At 41.1% G+C, this 21,396-nt stretch overlaps 1 protein-coding gene across 1 annotated transcript in view; it reads right to left on the reverse strand.

Annotated features, from left to right (window-relative positions):
* Window positions 1-10,663, reverse strand: part of sgms1a (sphingomyelin synthase 1a) — a 51,537-nt gene extending 40,874 nt beyond the window's left edge. Inside the window, exon 1 of the mRNA XM_084077269.1 lies at window positions 10,318-10,663. The gene's annotated coding sequence lies outside the window, so the exon portion shown is untranslated. The remainder of the gene's footprint in view (window positions 1-10,317) is intronic.
* Window positions 10,664-21,396: the final 10,733 nt, after the last annotated feature.

The following is a 21,396-nucleotide window of genomic DNA, read 5'->3' on the forward strand; positions in this document are numbered from 1 at the left end:
CTTTGTAGCATACTTGATTGTTAACGGTCAATAAAAAAAGGCATGCTGCGGCCTGTTATTACTCGATAACAGACCGCTGTTTTCTATAACCGACTGCTGCTCTGCCTCTGTTTACACTGTGATAGGAGGCTCCTCAGCTTCACCTTGTCAGGGGGGTTGGGGGGGGGTTTCCTCCCCAATGACCGCCTCACACTATACATTATCCCTTACGTAAACATGCCATGTGATTACCAGTCAGAGCCAGGTATGTTTTCAAGACTTCAAATAGGGTTGTTTTCCACCAGGGTTGCCATGTCTGGTTATTACAAGCGACTTTGGGCTTGTTTTGGGGTAAAGATGCTTGTAAATAATGGTGGTTGCGAGTTGCGTTTTTTTGGGGGGGATTGTTTCCAAATTGTAGTTGCTTATTTGGGCTCGTCACTGTTGTTAAACCAGTGGTTCTTAAACATTTTCATGTCAAGAACCCCCAAATGAATAAGTATTCGTCCGTGCATCCCCATCTGAAAACATTTTGTGCCAGGGACCCCCGTACCAGATTTGTGTTGTTAAAATGTTTCAAGATTCTTTTGAAAATAGCAGATCTACAAGCTCACAATGCGTCGCGATGTGATGCCTTTTGAGCTTGTAGATCGTCTATTTTCAAATAGGTTTAAAGTGCTCATGTGTTAGTGGCTTCTTTTTGGCTTGTTTTCATAGACCTTGTTGCTTATTTCTCCAGCACAATCTGGCAACAGTGTTCGTCACTCACTCACTCGTACAAGTGCAACCAGTGGAATGTTGGTGAAGTTCCACTTCATGATAGTAGTTGGTGGGGAAAGTTAACGCACGTTTAAAAAAGTTCATAATAAACAAGACATGTTATGTCTTTACTGTACCGAGACAAATATAATAAATGAACCACGGCTTCAAAACCGAATACTAACCCGAACCAACCTTTGTTTTGGCCTTGGGGTGGTCTGGGGTGTGCCGATACACTAATTTCACAATACGATAAACAATATTGGGCTCACGATATCAATACAATATATGGCACTTTTTTATTATGAAAATATATGGGGGGGGAAGCAAATGCAAACAAATACTTCTGTTTTTGCATTATTGAAAAAAATATTTAAAAAACACCAAAACGATACATATCGTCACGAAAACGTATCGCGATATATCGTGGGACGATATATCGGCACACCCCTACTTTACACCCCTAGAATATACACAGGTTAAAAAAGGTAAAGCAAGCAGGAAAGGAGAGAGTGTACAGAATATGAATGAAGGGGGAATAATTTAGGAACCAGGATATATACAGAATACAAAGTAAATATACACAGTGTAAAGTAACAATATGTGCCAAGTACAATATGTACAGGCTAGGGATGTGTCCCCAAACAGAAAGAGACTATGTGTATGTGTATTGGTTTAGGCCATTAAAACCGGGAAAGCATCCGTGTCATTATAAGATTTCAAAAATAGCAGATATACAAGCACCAAGTGCAGCACTTTGAATATCATTTTTTTTAAACAAACATTTTTACCTCAAATCTTTGCTTTTGGGAGTCCCTGGAACAAAATATTTTGAGATGGGGGTCCACGGCCAAATACATATCATTGTGGGGGTCCTTGACATGAAAAAGTTTGAGAACCACTGATATAATATAACATACGTCTTTTCAAAAAACTGTTAGTATTTAGAAGACATTTGTATAATCCCCAGAAGCAAAGATTTGAGTTACAAATGTTCACTTAAAAAAATACATACATAGTCCAAGATCTGCACATTTTTTTCACGATTTTTCAAATAAATTGCAGATCGGTGCCACGGCTCGGTGCCACGCTATGAGCTTGTATATCTCCTATTTTTGAATAGCCCAAAGTATAAAATAAGGGTTATAGCTAAATTCTGAAATGAAATGACACCGATGCGTTCTCGGATTGAATGGGTTGACCCATTAAAACCGGGAAAGCATCTATGTCATTTTAGATTTTTGCGGCTTAATGGGTTACAGGGATAAAAAGGAAGGCACAAATCAGAAGGTCTCTGCCTAGTGGAACACTTCTAGGCTCTAGAGAGCGGAGCTGAATAGCACAACAACTGTGCTTGGCTGGCAGGTGCTGTGCGCTAATGAGAAACACACCTGTGTGGCCTCATGAGCCAGTGATTAGCATGTTAGTCCTGCACCCCCCCAGACAACCCCCTCCCCCCCCCCCCCATCCACCCCTCCAAGGACCAGGCCCTCACGCCTGCCAGCAGTCATGCCACAGATTTTGTGAGAGAAATAAGCAACTAGGTCTATGAAAACAAGCTCAAAACAAGCGACTATAGGCCACATGCGCATCGGATATTTGAAAATAGCCGGTCTACAAGCTCACAAGCTTGTAAACTACCGCAACTACGAATATTTACAAGCAACTTAACAGAACACGCCCAAAGTCGCTTATAATAATCAGACATGGCAATACTGCCTGCCAGCTCTGTTCTAAAGCTATGTGCAGCAGCGCACAAATGAGAAATGTATACTTCAGAGTGGGCTGGGCAATTAACCGAAAACATATAGCAAAAAAATTACATTTAGAACCCATAACAGACTTAATCTCGCTCATGTAGGTTAATCAAATTATCGAGATATATATCAACTTCTAACTGCTAGATCTGCTAATTTCACTATTGTTTTAAAGAATCATTCATTAATCATAAGTAATCGAGGAAAAACTTACACTTACAAATAATCCTGATATTGATTTGAAGTCATATAGCTCAGCTCTACCACCAGCTCTGTTCTAAAGTTATGTGCAGCAGACAAATTATTGAATTATATGTCAGAGAGCAGATACAGAACGTTAGCACATTACAATATGCAACTTTCACCTCATGTTTTCAGTCTTTCATCTACTCCACTCATAAACTGCAAAAGTAACTGTGTTACAGCATCTAACAACATTAAAAAAAACAGCAATGACATTGCATTTTTTGGGGCATCAGCAGACTTTCCTTTCAACAGTCTCTTGTGGAGCTTGAAGCAAGGAAAAACTAATACAATGCTGCTCCTAACAAACTGCCTACAGCAGGGGTCTTCCAACGTTTTTCAGGCCAAGGACCCCCTAGCTGAGAGAGAGAGATTAAGCAGGGACCCCCTCTACATATTGTATAAAATGATGTTGCAGATTAAAGTAATTTTTTACTTGGTCTGCTCTTTTTTCCCTCTACACGATACCTCTTGGCCAAAAACAGCCGATCTACTAAGCTCACAACGCCTCGCGCTGCAAGGCGTTGTAGCTTGTAGATCTGTAGAGCTTGTAGATCTGCTATTTTAGTCTAAAGTTCTCCTCAGAAAAGGGATACTAGGGTTCAAGACAAGTGCTTAATGTAAAAAAAATCCTATCACACAAAGATTTGGCGGCCCACCTGTAGTAACTCTGAGGACCCCCTCGGGGTCCCAGACCCCCTGTTGAAGACCCCTGGCCTACAGCATTTACCTAATACACCCCACACCCCAATAACATGGCCTGAGTTTACTGTATTGAACTTGTTACTGACATATCATTATTATATCCTTGCTGTGAGTCAGAAACCTTGCATCTCCACATTGTAACTTGTTATGATTTTTTGCTGAATATAACAAAAGAAAAATCACTGAGGAGCGAGCGGCACGGTCATGTGACAAAGTATAAAATGAGTCTTTAGTTCTCTCACACTTGTACTTTGACATCAACAGGCTGGGTTATAGGATTAGGGTTAACGTTAACTGGCTGGTATTTGCAACGTTGCAACTTCCGACAGCTTTCTTACTTGTGAAAGTTGCATTCAAATCCTGAAATACGGTAGTATTACTCTAGGCCTAAACCACTGTATACTGAAACCAGCCTTAATATAGCATCCTTGTGGCTTTCCACTATTTCCATATCTAGGTCAAGCTAAAAATGAGAGCATAATATTAACTATAGGTTTCTCTGACCTAAAAAAGGAACATTTTTATTTATACTACTCGAGAGTTTGAAAACATATCAAAACCGATATCTAGACTTGCTCATGTGGATTAATTGAATAACCAAGAAGCAGGGTGTGATTTACCACTTGAGCCCTGTAATATACTTAGTTGTCCAATGGTGGCGTGCAAAACATTTTGAAAATAGCTGATCTAGAAGCTTGTGACACGTTGTGAATTTGTAGATCAACCATTTCCACTTTTTTTTATAATCGATCAATAGATATCGATTTGAAGTCAAATCACCCCTAGCCCTAATATGATACTATGATATTACTTTTAATTATATGGTCAATTGCATCCTTTCAATGTGATGGTAACCAGACACCCTGAGAAAACCAGACAAACAATAGAATCCATGAGAGGGTCAAAGTTTCACTGAACAAGTCCGGACAGGGGGATCGCCACCTCAGGTGTGAATGAGCCAAGCAAAAGAGTGTCACTGTCAAATCCTCAGTGTTCATTTAACTCTGAGGATTCTCCTGCACATCCTCTGTGTTCATTTATGCATGTTATAACTCCCGAGTGTTCAAATGTAACCAAAGGGACCCTTACAGTTCCATTAGTTTACATGTGTACACTCGGAGTTAAAGTAACATAGAAAAAGGAAGGCTTAACCACACGTAATCTCTTAAAACAGATTCAGCAGAATATGTCAGCAACCCACTGGCACTGCCTTAAACATGTAATGTTGTTGTTGGTCTGAATAAACACAGAAGCTTTGGGAGGAAGTGGACTAATAAAGTAAAAGAACTCTTTTACCAAATGAGTTCCCAGATTGAACCACACGTGAACCCTAGTGTCCCTATTCTGGGGTGAACATTTGGCGAAAATAGCAGATCTACAAGCTTGTGTTGTGTGTAGAGCAGCAATATTTTTGGCTAAGAAAGAAATGCTAGCAGATCTAGCATAGAGCCCTGGGGAACCCCGGGCAAAAGTATAGACGTAAGTGGTTATGTTTTCCCTAACTAGAGCAGCCTGCAGGACTATAAAGCCTGATTTATACTTCGCTGTGGGCCGGTGTCGTGCTTCGTAAGTAGCAGATCTACGAGCTCACAGCGCGTCACATTCGTGACGCATCGATTCGTGAGATACGTATATCTGCCATTTACAGCATGCAACACCAGCGTACAAATAACTATACATACATTGTCGCTGTGGAAACCCAAAACCGGTTTACTTTTCAGGAAATGGAAAAAATGACCTGTGTTCCAATGGATCCAAAATAGTTAGTCACAAGGTCTTGTTAATACTTTTCAATGGCAAAGAATAGGCTCTATGCACAGCAGTCATATTGGGAATGAATTGGGTCCCTTCCTTACTTCCTTCACAGGTGTTACCAATGATAGTAATTAAGGCTCTGTTCCATTTAGTGTGGCATAGTGGTTGTCTTATTTTCAAGGACCCCCATAACTCTGAGGGTGTACAAATGGAACCAAATGGACCCTTACGGGTCCATTTGGTTCCATTTGTACACACCCACCATAAGGGGGCATTTGGGAACCAAAATGGAGTGTTTCTAGTGAGCCAACATGCACAACATCAGCACCCTGACCAGAATGGAACAGAGCCTCATTAGTATCATTGGTAACACCTGTGAAGGAAGTAAGAAGAGGCCCAATTTCTTTCCAATATGGCTGCTGTGCATAGAGCCTATTGCCGATCTACAAGGTTTTAGCCCGACAGCAATGATATGCTGTTTGTAATTTTTACACAGCTGAAAAACATCTCTACAGTATAACTACCATTGATATACTTTTTGGTGATCTAACGTAGAGAAACTTGAGCACAAATATCAAAAAATCTTTGTTTAACTGCAAAGAAATAGCCTGAAAACCAGTAAAGCCTGATGTATTTATTCATTCAAGCATGAAACCTAGTCAGCCCAGGTATTTGTAAACTGGCATTTAGGCTAATCATTAAACAGCCTTATTCTTGAAACATACAAAGTAGGCTACATTGAGGGCTGGTAGCCTAAATTTACTAAACACACAGTTGAAGGCCACAGGAAACTGGGGCATCATGTGAGTGGCAGAAGTACTTCATGTGTTTCCAATTATGGACTTGCGAGACTACAAGCCGTTTTATCCTGGCCTTCCAAAGGCAGACCTGGGATAGAAATAGGTTAGTTAATTCAACTAATCCAGTGGTTCTCAAACATTTTCATGTCAAGGACCCCCAAATTGATATTTTGTGCCAGGGACCTCCAGAAGCAAGGATTTAAGGTAAATAAGACCTGAGGCCGATTCTACAAATGCCTTCTAAAATCAGCAGTAGTTCTCACACTTTCAAGATTTTTCTAATATTTAAAAAAAATAGCATATCTCCAAGCTCATAGTGCGGCGCAAACGGACACGCTATGAGCTTGTATATCTGCTATTTTTGAACAGCCAAAGTATAAAATATGGTTATGCTATTTTCGATTATTCGAAAAAGGTAATCAATACAATTATCGCTGAGAAAATAATCAATATTTGGGCGCCCGCTGGCCTAGCGGTCCAGGCGCATACCACATATGCTGGTAATCCAGTTTGACAGTGTGTCGCGGGTTCGACTCCCGAGCCCGACGACCTTTGCTGTGTGTCACCCCCCCATCTCTCTCCCCATTTCCTATCCTATCAATAAAAGGCAGAAAAGGCCCCAAAAATATCTTTGAAAAAAAAGAAAATAATCAATATTTGTGGCCCTAGAACCGGAGGCTAGGTTCTTGGTGTCACCTGTGATCCTAGTTTCTTCAGGCACTACGCCGTCTCTCTGCTTTCTATGCATGTGATTACCTTGCTTATTGTAATTTAATCAGAGTGTCTGCTAAAATCCTAAATTGTAAATGTAATTATCAGTGTATATATACTGTACTGTAATGGCAGAGACAATGCCACCACATTAGCACAACAATATAGGCAGTACAAAAAGGCTAAATTACGAACTTTCAAATGGACTGTAGCAGTAGTCAATATGCTGTGTGTGTGTGTGTGTGTGTGTGTGTGTGTGTGTGTGTGTGTGTGTGTGTGTGTGTGTGTGTGTGTGTGTGTGTGTGTGTGTGTGTGTGTGTGTAACCTCAGTAAAACTATGCCTAAACCTAACCTTATTCCTAAACGTAACCTTGGTAAAACTATGCCTAAACCTAACTCCTAATCTTTTTTTTTTCCCCACGATTTTGTAACCCATTTTTTCACCCAGTGCCAATGCCCAAGCTATAATCCTGGGCACTACTCTCCCTCTGCCAGCGAGGGGAGAGCCCCGAACTGAGTTCATGCTTCCTTCATTACATGAGGAGTGAGCTGGCCGCTTCTTATAACCTGACAGGGGGGAATTTCCCCCGGTTGGACGTAGCGCATGGAAGGAACACGTTATTCCAACCAGTTCCTTTCCCCTCCATCAGGCTGACCAGGGGGAGGCAGTACAGAGTTCAGGATTACTGCATGTTTTCTGTGAGGGTACCTACCCTAGGGGACACAGGGAGAACATGCAAACTCTACACAGAAAAGCCCTTTCGCCAACCCCACCTAGGGTATGGGCACTGATGACACGGAGGAGAGAACGTGCCCACAGCGCCCCCGGCGGAAATCGAACCCAGGACCTTCTAGCTGTGAGGCAACAGCGCTACAGAGTAGTACCGCCAGCGCCACTGTGCCCCCTTACTCCTAATCTTAACCTCAGTAAAACTATGCCAAACCCTAACCTTATTCCTAACCTCAGTAAAACCACTACAAGGATACGATAAACGCTGGGGGCAAGCGGTCCACGACAAAAAGGGGGCGAGTGTGTTTTGGCCAGCCTTCCGGTTACTCTACATTACAGTACAACATTGACATGAAAAGGCCTTTTTTCCAGGAAGAAGTAGATAAGCCAGAGTGTGTGAAAAAACTGTTTTGGGGGAGGTGGGGGGTTGACAGACTGACAGACAGCTGGGACAGTTGTGCTTGGGCCAGGCACAAGCTGGGATTCAGCCCTAGCAGCTAGCTAGGCCTGAATCCCAGCTCTGTCCTACAGCAAAGCCATTGTCTCAACCACCAGTACAAACACTGACTTCACTTGTCTTGTCAGAGATGAGCCCTTTTTGCTTGTTCATAGTCCGACATGCTTGGCATTGGCAATGAAGCCTTGCTCTGCCAACTGAACTGGAACCGCTGACAACAATAAAATCTATTCACGGCATTAACATTTTGGCCCCTTGACACCGTGCAACGCAATTACACCCGACTGTGTCAGCGCAAGTCACTTCCTCATAGAGCATTTCCAGTATATTTGGATTACTGTCTTTGAACTATGTACATGGATAAGTCTTGTCCTTAAGTTCACACTAGGGAGCAGTATCCTATATATAAACACACAATATAGACACAGACTGATAGACAGAATTACAATTTAGGCATTTAGCAGATGCTGTTATCCACAGAGACTTAATAAGGAAGGTAATAATTGCATACATAGACTGCAGAGAGACAGTGTAGTGGTGCCTCTAGTCTAGATAGAAACTATAGGATCCAAGGTAAACCATAAACCTAGCATCAACAATATACGGTACTATCAAAATAACAATATACCAGCCAGGTAAACAATGAACCTATGGCATCCACTTAAATAACATGCCATCTAAATTACCTTCTTAACATTGTGGTTAAGGTAACAAACCTAACAGATCCATAAGACACATATGCGTGTGTGTATGTATGTATGTATAGTTTGGTAATCAGGTCACCCTCTCTGTTCTGGGCTACAGTGAATAACGACAATGCTACTACTAGGCCTCTTGAATGTAATGTTAACCCCCAGAAGGCTTTAAGATTAAGACACTGGATATGCAGGTAGGCATGTTCATGTTTACATTCTAAAGGACTCAGAGAGGCCAGCAAGCTGATGGACAAGTTGTCCATGTCTTTCATCCAGTGCAAGTGTAGTGCAGCCTCGCACACACCAGTGTGTGTGTGTGTGTGTGTGTGTGTGTGTGTGTGTGTGTGTGTGTGTGTGTGTGTGTGTGTGTGTGTGTGTGTGTGTGTGTGTGTGTGTGTGTGTGTGTGTGTGTGTGCGCGCGCGCGCGCGCACACACACACACACACACACACACACACACACACACACACACGTAACATTATTGTGTGAAATAACATTATGTCAACTGACAACATGGGGCAGTTGATTGATGCTTACATCAGAATAAACAACAAACGCACACGCACGCACGCACGCACACGCACACACACACACACACACACACACACACACACACACACACACACACACACACACACACACACACACACACACAGCAACCAGAGCAGCGTTGCATTGTATGGCTGTACCGGGGCTTAAAGAGCTTATAGCCTAAAAATAGACAAGCATTGAGCAAGCTGGCGTCTTCAAGTCAATATCTAACGGTGCTAGCTTGTGCCGAACGTTATATTTGTGCTCTTCTTGGCTTGGTTTATGGACGAAATGACACTATGAACCCAAGATGTTTTGACGTTATCATACACAGTGTTGTCCAGTGGGATTGCATTGTGATTAAAAAAGGGAGCTAGCTTGGCTTGGTCAATAATACACACTATGCTACAATGACACCTAAGTAACGCTTAATTTATACTCATTTATTAAACGCCCACAAATATAACTGATCTACAACCTAACAACCTGTTAGAAATATGTTTTTTTGGGGGGGGCAGCAAGCGACACCATTGTATTTTAGAGAGAGTATATACATTTAGGCTTTGACGTTACACACACAAATATAAGAGAGGCGCGACTAGCTTGCCTTCTTCGGCGTCGTTTGCCCACAACAACAAGAACAGATCTACAAGCACTGCACTGAGCGAGCAACAAGACCCCCGACGCGTTGTTATAGCTTGAAGGTCTAGTTCAGGTCGGCAAGCGACGCTGGTATATGCAGTATAGCCTTGGATCAAGACCATCATAGATGCATTTAATCGAGTCTAAAATACATCTATGACAGTCTTGAATCCAAGGCTATATATGCAGCAAAAATTATATATATATATATATATATATATATATATATATATATATATATATATATATATATATATATATATATATATATGCTCTTTAGTTGACCCATATGGCTGTATTATTACTATATGCAGCAAAAAAATGCTACAACCACTTAAACCCCCATATAATATATAAATATACAGTATATATATATAGGCTGTTTAGTTGACCCTAGGGGTCTCCATATGGCTCTATTATAGATCATCTAGTTGATTTCCCTATAGTCTACACGCCGAATATCGATCCACCCACAAGAACAGGGGCAAATGTCCATGTTCAGTGGGGTTCAAACTAAGTGGGTTAAGTTTATTATTACAGTTGACACACTTACCTCTCTGCACCGCATCAACAACACGACATCATCATCATATCATCACATCACATCGCGGCGACTTGTGGCTCTTCTTCGCGCGGACAGTGAACAGAGGAATGTGGCGGCCGTTTGGCCGCTTGCTTTAATAAGAACTGGAGCTTTTTTTTCTTCTGCTCGTACCCGGAGGTTTAAAGATACACACGCAACAACGTTAAGGGCGTGTGTTCTTGTTGTTGTTTACATAGACGGAGAGACACAGATGATGCAAACGCAACGGTTCACTGCTGCTTCGTTCTGCTGCTGCTTTGCTGCTTCCCCCGAAACCCAACGACTAGCATGCACACACATAATGTAGTGTAGTGTGTTCCCCCTCCTCCTCCTCCTCCTCCTACTGCGCCTCCTCCTCCTCTTCAGACAAGTCGGCTCGTGTTTTCATGGGTAGGTGGGTTTTTGGGTGACTGTCACTTTAAGTACAGTGGTTCTCAACCTGTGGGTGGATGTGGGGGGGGGTCCCCACATGATGAGTAATCAACAAACTATACTATAAAAACTGATCAAGCATTGGCCAAATTGTCAGATAATAACGCATCGCGTTGCAACGTTGCAAGGCGTTGTGAGCTTGTAGATCTGCTATTTTCCACAATATGTATCTGTGGAACCGAGTCAAACTAAATGTAATGCCTCAACTCCTACATCCTCCAAGTGCTTGTCAGGGTGGGGGTTCAAATATGATTATTTGGGGAGGTCCCCATTTCAAATATGATTATTTGGGGAGGTCCCCAGTTCAAATATGATTATTTTGGGGAGGTCCCCCCAGTTCAAATATGATTCACGGCCTGAAAAGGTTGAGGGCCACCTCTGCTTTTAGACAAGTCGGCTCGTATTTTCATGGGTAGACGGGTTTTGGGTGACTGTCACTTTAAGCCAAGGGGGCAGTGTTGCCATGTCTGCTTATTATAAGCAACTTCTCTTGAGACGAGTCGGCTCGTTTTTTCATCGCTAGGCAGTAGGCAGGCTTTTGGTTGACTGTCGCTTTAAGGCAGTGGTTCTCAACCTGTGGGTCGAGAACCCCCCAGGGGTTTCCCCACATTATTTTTAGGGTCCCCAAATGACACCAGCGAAGTGAGTATTTAAGGACTTTTAAGACCTTTTTTAATACCTCAAAAAAATAAAAGAAAAAATACCATTACTGCATCAAAAGTAATCAACAAACTATAGTATAAAAAAGTGACTGTCAAAACTGATAAAAAGTGACTGTCTGTCACTTTAAGGCAGGGGGGCAGTGTTGCCATATATGCTTATTATAAGCGACTTGGGGCTTTGTTTTTCTGTGAAGCCGCTTGTAGCATTATTTTATACTTACAGAATTTTTGAATATACAGATATTCAAAAATATGTTCAAATTATTTTTGAAAATGTTTGAAAAAAATATGGAATCATTAAAATAAAACAAAAGAAAAACAGCACAAACATTCTCTTGGGGTTCCCCCTGGCACAAAATATTTTCAAAAGGAGGGGGGGGGGTCCACGGCCAAATAGATCAAGCTACAGATCAACTTGATTGTCCTTTAATATGAAAAAATAATTGAGAATAATTGAGAATGGCTGCTTTAAGTGAAGCGAGGGCGGGATTGGCAGATGTCCCCGTCGCCCTGGTCACCATCCAAGGGTTGAACCATAGACTGTAAACACCGACATGGATCCCATTCTCCAGAGGGATGCTCCGTGCTGTCATTGGTTGGCTGGTTGTCCCGTACAACCGCCGGCGTTTCAAAACAAACAGCAAACAGCAAAACGCGTAAAATGTATTATTACACACTGTCATACAAAATTATTTTTAATACCACGTGACTTTGTCAAAAATGTTTTTTTTGTTTTTTTTGCTGCTGAATGTTTTCCACCCATTTATGTATTTGTTTATTTAATCTTGCCCAATCATTGTAGCTCTATGGTTGTTGGAATCAATGAATCAAGCTCGTTTTGTGGAGACATCTATTGGTGGAGACAGGAACAGCAAGCACACATAGGACTACCGAAATGAGAAATTAGGAATCATTCATATTTTTAACTGTAAAAAAGGAAAATAGATTCAAATGATTTTAGAAGTAAATGGGATAGTCTACTTCTAACATTTGAACAAAATTAACTAGGGGGTGTTATATTCTAGAGCAGTGGTTCTCAAAGTGGGGGTGAGGGGGGGAGCTCCAGGGGGTCCCCAGCAAAATGTGTTAATAATATAGCATCAAAATCAGTTGAAACACTTAACCCTATATACACTATATACATCAGTGATTTGAAAATAGACCCCCATCTGAAAATGCTTTGTGCCAGGAACCCCCCTAGAAGTGAAGCTTTGTGTTAAAAATGCAAAATTATTCACACACTTTTTTTTCAAAAATGTTCAAAAATAGCAGATGTGCAAGCTCGCAGCGCGGCACAAAGTGACACGCTGTCAGCTTGTAGATCTGCTATTTTTGGATAGCCAACGCTAAAATGATACAGATGCTTTCCCTGTTTTAATGGGTTAACCTCTAATTGCTCCGGATGAGCAGGTTGGTGCCTTGCTTGGCTGCCTCCACCGTCCGTCGGTGTGTGTGTGTGTGTGTGTGTGTGTGTGTGTGTGTGTGTGTGTGTGTGTGTGTGTGTGTGTGTGTGTGTGTGTGTGTGTGTGTGTGTGTGTGTGTGTGTGTGTGTGTGTGTGTGTGTGTGTGTGTGTGTGTGAATGGGTGAATGTAATGCACATAGTAAAGCCCCTTGGATAAAGGGCAATGCGCTATATAAAATTCACAATTTACCATTCTATCACATCATGGTCACCGACCTCGATTTGGCCTTGGACACATGAGAAAGGAAGGGAACTACTACTGGTGGTAGAAAGGCAGTGTATAGGAAGATCAACCTCGAGCTCAATGCCAAGAAGATAAACATGCTAGCATCCAACACAGAAGACAGAACCATCACTATACTGCCATGGAGACAGTGCTTTTGATTGATTGATTGATTTTTTTATTAGGCAAAAGAATGTAAAACAACACAGTTACATTTATAATGCTTTTGTCTAAAAGGTCCGGCCAAAAAAGTCCTTGCGGGCTTGTTTCCGTTGGGGTCCTTGAATTAATTTCATAGACATATATGGTAGCAACCAAACAGTTCAAAATCAACATAAGAATACAGAGGAAAAAATATATACCATTATGTACAAAAATGCTCGAGGGTAGTTGAGGATTTGCCTCGATGGAGCAGGATCTGAAGGTCTGGACTCTGGAGGGCACTCGCCTGGAATGCCTTGTACGGGATGAAGAGAGTGTGGAAATCGGAAATGGGAGATGACCTCAGGTGCGGCTATACAGTAGAATCGATACTGCTGTACGGGGCCTGGGGTCGAGACATGGACACTCACAGTACAGCAGCAAAAGGCCATGGATGGCGTCTATGGGGAGTATTGTAATCGTATTGTCCCCGGAGGAGGGGGAATGACTTTTCTACATGATTGATTGATACTACTTTATTTAGAAAGACATGGTAAAAGTACATGGACGTACAATTCACAAAACAAGGTCCTCTAAACTGGATCGCTCATAAAAGCACGTGGCTTATTTAAAATGAGATCCCTGTGCACTCAAATCATGATGACATTTAAGAAGACATACAAATATACACTACTATGCAGAACATCATACAATCAGCTTACAGGTTACTGGTATGAAAAACAAGAAATATGTACAATAACATCCACCCAGCTGATGATGGCTGCTCAGATTTTGAGGAGCACTTGTTGGGGTTCAGTGTCTTGCTCAGGGACACGCAGGGCAAGCCAAGTTGATTTCCAGGCGGCCTCTTTATCACTCAGCTGCTTCCGTACACCATACACCGGAGGGAAACTCCAGGAGAAACGTGGACCTCTACGGGGGCCTCCGTGTGTCACGGACAGGGTCAGAGATTGAATGATATGGCTGGCTGGGCACTGTGAACAGGCACCCGGAACGGATGGCGAGCTCAATGGTGTACACAAAAATCGCAAAAATAGCCAATCTACAAGCTCACAACCATTGTGAGCTTCTAGAACAGCTATTTTTGCTGTTAAAAAAAAAACATAAGTTCATTAATTGTAATTGAGGCAAAAATAATCATGATAATGATTTGAAGTCATATCGCTCAGCCCTAGTTCCAGCCAATACATCCATGGTTCCTGCATGTCAGGGGAATTGGTAGGGTATCCGGAACGCGTGCCCCAAAACACAATCGCCCCCATTTCTTCTGCGGACCGCTCGCCCCCCAGCCGTTCTTGTATTAGTTTTACTGAGGTTAAGGTTAAGAATAAGTTTAGGGTTAGGCATAGTTTTACTGAGGTTACGTTTATTAATAAGGTTAGGTTTAGGCATAGCTTTACTGAGGTTACGTTTAGGAATACGTTTACGTTTAGGCATAGTTTTACTGAGGTTACGTTTAGGAATAAAGTTAGTTTTAGGCATAGTTTTACACTGAGGTCACGTTTAGGAATAAAGTTCGTTTTAGGCATAGTTTTACTGAGGTCACGTTTAGGAATAAGGTTATAGGTTTAGGTATAGTTTTACTGAGGTTACGTTTAGGAATAAGGTTATAAATTTAGGTATAGTTTTACTGAGGTTACGTTTAGGAATAAGGTTAGGTTTAGGCATAGTTTTACTGAGGTTACGTTTAGGAATAAGGTTAGGTTTAGGCATAGTTTTACTGAGGTCACGTTTAGGAATAAGGTTAGGTTTAGGCATAGTTTTACTGAGGTCACGCTTATAGGAATACCTGGTGGCGACTGTTCCGAGGTCGCCGGATAAGACCCAGGGCTAGCATGTTTTGGGGCGAGCGTTCTTGTATTCATTGGAAGAATACAGAAGGGGAACAAAAGAAGAAAAAACACTGGGGAAAAAGCCCTGAAGAAGCGTGAGGCTGAAGTGATTGTTAAATTGGGGAGAGGAGAAATGAAGGTGATTATCCGGAGGGCTGAGGTGGTTCAGTGACGTCAGGCTTTGTGGGATGGGGAGGATAAAGCGACACACATGATATTATTGATGATATTCAAAAAAGAAAGTAGAGCAGGAGGCTTAAGAGGGATGGGGAGGCCATGGCAAGGCTGAGAATGGGTCACACGCTCCTCAATAGCAGCACACCATTTAGGGTCGGGAGACGCAGTGATGGACTAAGTACTCACATGTTTTACTTAAGTAAAAGTATCAATACTGCAAAGTAGATAATACTACAAGTACAAGTCCTGTATTCAAAATGTACTTGGGTAAAAGTGCAAAAGTATCGGCATCAAAATTACTTAAAGTACCAAAAGTAAAAGTAGGCTACCCGCATTGTGCAGAATGTCCTATTCACAAGTTCAAAATGTATAAAGAATCTTTTGAAGATAGCCGATCTAAAAGCTCACAATGCGTCTCATCACGAGTCACAACGCATTGTGAGCTGCTATTGTAGATCTGCTATTTTCAAATGGCTGAAATATATATAGGGCTGAAATGGTTAGTGTGTTTTGTAATAATAATCAAAATCTACAAAATAACTAGTTACTAAAGTTTTCATATAATTGTAGTGCAGTAAAAGTACAATGTTTTCCTCTGAGATGTAGTGGAGTAGAAGTAAAAGCATTGAAAATTGTAAATACTGAATAATTTAAAATACCTCAATTTGACTTGAGTACATGTACTTAGTTACTTTCCATCCCTAGGTAAAGTACACCATTTAAGGTGGGGAGAAGGGTGCAAAGTACACCATTCAGGTTGGGGAGAAGGGTATCAGGGGAATGTATGTGGTGCCCAGCACAAGAAGCAGTTCATCATGTCCTGTTTGAGTGTCCCAGATAGAGAGTAGATCAGGGGTTCCCAAACCTTTCAGCTCGAGACCCAAAAGATACATTTGGTGCTCTCCCCGGGATGCAAACGGGACCCATACAAATGTACATCATGAATTAATAACTATAAGCCCATTAAAAAAATAATAGAAAGTGAAAATCGACAAGCTCACAATGCTTCGCATCACTCTTTTGAACAACGAAGTGGGGCATTCATTTACAAAGGAAACATGAAGAGTTTAAATATGAATATACAAGGTTTCTGCCTTGCAACGATATACAAATGCATATGAACAGTAAAAATCCATCCTCTCGGTCTCACAGTGATTTGTAGGTGAGTCTCCAGTACAAATGCAGTCTTTGAACACTAGGTGGGGCTGTTTTCTTATTTGTGTGTTCTGAATTAATAAGTCACCCCTGTTAACGCTTTAGTTCTGACTTGACCTTTAGTGGCACTCCACTGGCTGTGCTCCAATGGTGGTGCGACCCAAAAGTGGGTGTTCACAAGATGACAAACCCAAAGTTTTAACAGGCCAATACTGTGTTTAATGTATTGCGTTTGAGATTCAACACAAAAGTGCAAAACCAGTACAGAACCATTGCTCTGGTGGTTGGTACAGCATATACGTAGGCCAAAGGGGTGCAGTAATTATGGTTGTTGTCAAGGCAATAACCTTGTATCTGCACATTTCATCATTTATTTATTCTTTCAGAAATTAATGCCATACAGTTTCACACAAACGTACCAAAAATAGCCGTTTTTTGCTAAAATTGCTATATTTTTGAAAGATAACTAAAAATGGTTAAGTGTGTCAGTGGGTTCCATAAATAGAACTAATGAAAAGTATTAACAAGAGCTTGGGACTAAATAATAAAGACGTTGGAGCCCTAGGAACACAGGTTAATTTGTGCAATTTGTGCAATTTTGTAAATAATGCTATCGGATATACAAGGTTTTCACCAGACAGTGGCTTTATTATACTCGGCAACACACCAGAGCTCCAGTGACTACAAGGACACAGGTTTCAACCCCATAACAACCAACATGCTAATCAGTTACATGTCCTGGCAGCATGCCCTTGGGCTTGACAATGAACCCTTACCTGCTCACTGTTCATTACTCTGGCTTAAGACTAAGTTAAAGGGCAAGACCACTTTGGTAGAGGTTTGGGTTGTGTATTTACCTTGCCATGATGTAACTCAAAAGGTGGACAAGAAATCAAAAATAATTGCTCCATTGATTAGAAATTGATAATTCAAAATATGCTCCTCTTTGACTTACATTGCGCTGAAACAGCTCTCAAAGTCACTTTTTTAGCACAAAATGTTAACTTCCTGTTTTTTTTTCCAGATCCGGATCCACGGATCCAGTCTTGCCCTTTAAATATTCTAATGTAATTTATAATGTAATGCAGTGGTTCTCAACCTTTTAAATTTCAAGGACCCCAAGTTTAGGCCACAGCACGGACACCCCATTTGATACTTTTAAAATCACCCATTATGACCCGTGGTGGTGATGTAATCAATGTATAAGTGTTAAACACGGATTTGTGTGAATTCACTTGGGTCTTAGTTTTGTGAGCTGAAATGGCTGCAAAGCTTCTGTGAATAGTTCTATGTTATTAGTGATTAGTCCTAGCTTACCTTTTCCTATAGATATGGTGCAAGCTACATTTTAGTTTTTGTGCACATGAGTTTCCCATTAAGACTAGCTCCTTGATGGGTCAATACACAGGTATTTATTTAAACTACACAAATTGTATATTCTTGAGCACTTATTGTGTGCAAATGTAGTGTAGACTTTAAGTTGTAAGTATTTAAGCTTTGAAAGCAAGGTAAGCATATACCTTGATTCAATATTCTGTATATCTCTGCTGTCGGTCAGAAACCAGCTAACTCCAAAATGTTCACTTTTCAGGAAATGAAAAAACAAAATAAAAAATAAAGATACTAATGTATCCGGTAGGAGACACAAAGAGTCTCCTTTGTGTCTCCTACCGGATACATTAGCATCTGTATTATTATCATCAAATTATTGGCTCATACAGGAATGAAAAATCTCCATGAATTAAATGCCTCATGGGGTGTGTAATTGATAGGAAATAAGTCATATTTTGGGTAAATGGTAAATGGTGCATTTATATAGCGCTTCTATCCGAAGCGCTTTACATTGATTGTGCCATTAACCCATTCACACACACATTCATACACCGATGGCGGAGGAAACCATGCAAGGCACCAACCTGCTCATCGGGAGCAATTAGGGGTTCAGCGTCTTGCTCAAGGACACTTCGACACTAACTCTAGGGGAGCGCCCCAGCCCGGGATCAAACTGGGAACCTTGCGGTTTTCCAGTTCACTCTACCCGGCCACTCTACCCCTGAGCCACTGCCGCCCCCGCCCCGATCCTGCATGAGGCCCAATCAACCTATCAAAAGAAAGGCTCACATGTGGAATAAAGTTCTCAGTCACCATGACTGATTTCAGATTTTAAGATTAAAGCATATTAGAAGGGGTCAAAATAGCAATAGAATACATGTTCAGAAGCGTCTTCCATACAACTCTGGTCTCTGGTATTTTATAAACGTAAAAGGTTAAAGCCTCAATCTGTGATTTCGGTAAATGGGTGCTGCATGTAGAACAGTAGGGAAAGGGTTTGGAACAGGGGTCTTCAACAGGGGGTCCGGGACCCCTAGGGGGTCCTCAGAGTTACTACGGGGGGGCCTCCAAATCTTTGTGTGATAAGATATTTTTTGACATTAACCACTTGAACCCTGGCATCCCTATTCTGAGGAGAACTTTAGCTAAAAATAGCAGATCTGCTATCGGCTATTTTCTGCAAAGAGGTTTGGTATAGGGAAAAAGAGCAGACTAAGTACAGAGTGAAAGGTATGGTATTGGCTAGTGTGTTGTGTTAGTAGTCTAGGAAACAAAGCACTAGTGTAGAGGACTCCTTTCACACTGTTTCACAAATCACCGATTGGGCCACACAAAACGTTTCTGTCATGAGATTTGTTTTTGCTTTAATCCCTAACCTGAATAATTCTCTCCAGTCACATATCCCAGTTAAATAAAACATGACATTACGTTTGGTTATCTAGCGTAGTCATAGTGTTTATTCTCTCATCCAGCAACTAACTAAGCTGCACTTATGTCACAAAGGAAGGAGGAGTGTTGTCTTGTATTACGAGGTCACTGGAACACGTTTCCTGAAATGTTACCTTACACATAAAGACTGACATATAGCCATCTTTGTCCTTTACTTTTCTGTACAAACACAAAGCCTTAGTACTTAGCCTACATATAGACATATTATTTACTCCTGGGTGTGTAGTCTGACTGTTTTAATTACCTATTATGTAGTTGTAGTAAGTACATAATAGGCCCATGGCCTGAAGGCTCATGGCCTGGAGCTCTTCTGAAAAAATGAGGACTATGCTATGGCCATGCAATCAACAGCAAGTCAACTTGCATTCAAGAATACAACTGACGATTATTTAACTTTTTCTGATCAATCGAATAATCTATATTGTTTTCAATATTTTCTAAATTGTTTATATATATATATCGATGTATTGATTAACCACTTAAGTGTTACTTCATCGCACTACGGGGTCCTGTAAAAATTGTGAAAATAGCTTACATACAAGCTCACAACACATTGCATCGCGACACGTTGTGAGCTTGTAAATCTGCTATATTCACAACTTTTGGAATGTTTTGGAATGTTTTTCACCACTTTTGTGCACTAATGTCATGCAGCAAGTACAGGATAAGAATGAAATTGGGTGTTCATACATGAAACAAATAAATATGGAGTTTCTGTCCAACAGCGACGATATGTAAATGGATTAAAATTCAGAAGGAGAAGTATGAAAAGTAGCAGATCCACAAGCTCAAAACACATTGCAAAGCGTGACACTGTAGTGTGACAGTGACACTGACACTGTAGTGTGATCAAGTAGGGTGTTCATTTACAAAAAAACACAGCAAATATGTAAAATATTAAAATATGGAGAAAATAGGTTTCTGCCCGAGCAGCAACGACATACAGGTATCATCATCAGTGCAGACTCCTCCTGCTCATCCTAGCAGTGCGGAGCGTTATTTTAGGGCGTGCAACACCATCATGAGGCTCAGTATAGATGAGGCTTTAGGGTCAAACATGAGGATGATAGTCTTCTATTTGCATCTGGGTCATCAGGTGGGTTGGTGGAGAAACGGGAGATGGAGATGAACACTTATGTGGGTCAGTGGTTCTCAAACCTTTGTGGCTTCATTGTAGGGAGGCAACAGTTATACTTAACAACTTAAACCCCATGTGGGTAACCGGAGTCCCTCAGGGCTCAATACTGTTGTATTTTCTGTTTTCTGTTATTGTGGGGAAAGCTTTCGCTGAAAATAGCCGAGGCAGCTCGTCGTGCTGTGAGCTTTATGTGAGCTTTATAATTAACAATCGATTATAAATAATCATTGTTAAATAATCAAATAATAATTGATCCCTATTTTGGGGCGTGTCATTATAAGCAAAATGATATTTCTTTTAATAATATTGAAGATAGACGATCTACAGGTGAACTTAAAGTTAGTGTAAGTGATGTATTTTGGTTAAAACAAGGTTTTGTTGTTGAAAGGCTATGTCTGCAATTTACAACTGGATCTAGACACGTCTTCTAGCTTGCCCAAAAAAATGACCCTCCACTGTTTTTTCAGTAAGTGTTCATGATTTCATGTATAGTATTTTATTGTATGTCTTGATCAATTGAATACACAGGACCACAATGGAAACAAGCCCTCAGGGCTTTTCGTGTTTTGTAATCCTTTTAGCATTATTGCATAACTGTACCTCTTTTGCAAACTGTTATTAAAGTATGAATCAATCAATCAACAGCTCTATATTCTGATAGTAATATAGAGTGTCCAGTAACAGGGGCCCCTCCGCTCTTTAATAAACAAAATGTATTTCCATTTTTCTTTGTGGATTATTGCCACAAATCTAAGCACTTCTTCTACCACTGATTACCACTGAACACTAGCATACATATACACACTCTGTATACATGGCAGAGAATAGATTAATATCTTAGCTCCCCCCCGTGTTCAGTGTCAAAGTGTCCTTGAGCAAGACAGTGACACTGAACCCTTAACTGCTCCCGAAGAGCAAGTTGGTGCCTTGCATGGTTTCCTCCGCCGTCCATGTCGTGTGCGTGTGTGAGAATGTAATGCACATTGTAAAGAGCTATGGAAGGAGCTATAAATGCACCATTTAA

The sequence above is a fragment of the Gymnoscopelus microlampas genome, assembly GCF_963454915.1.
Source record: "Gymnoscopelus microlampas genome assembly, chromosome: 13".
NCBI lineage: Eukaryota > Metazoa > Chordata > Actinopteri > Myctophiformes > Myctophidae > Gymnoscopelus > Gymnoscopelus microlampas.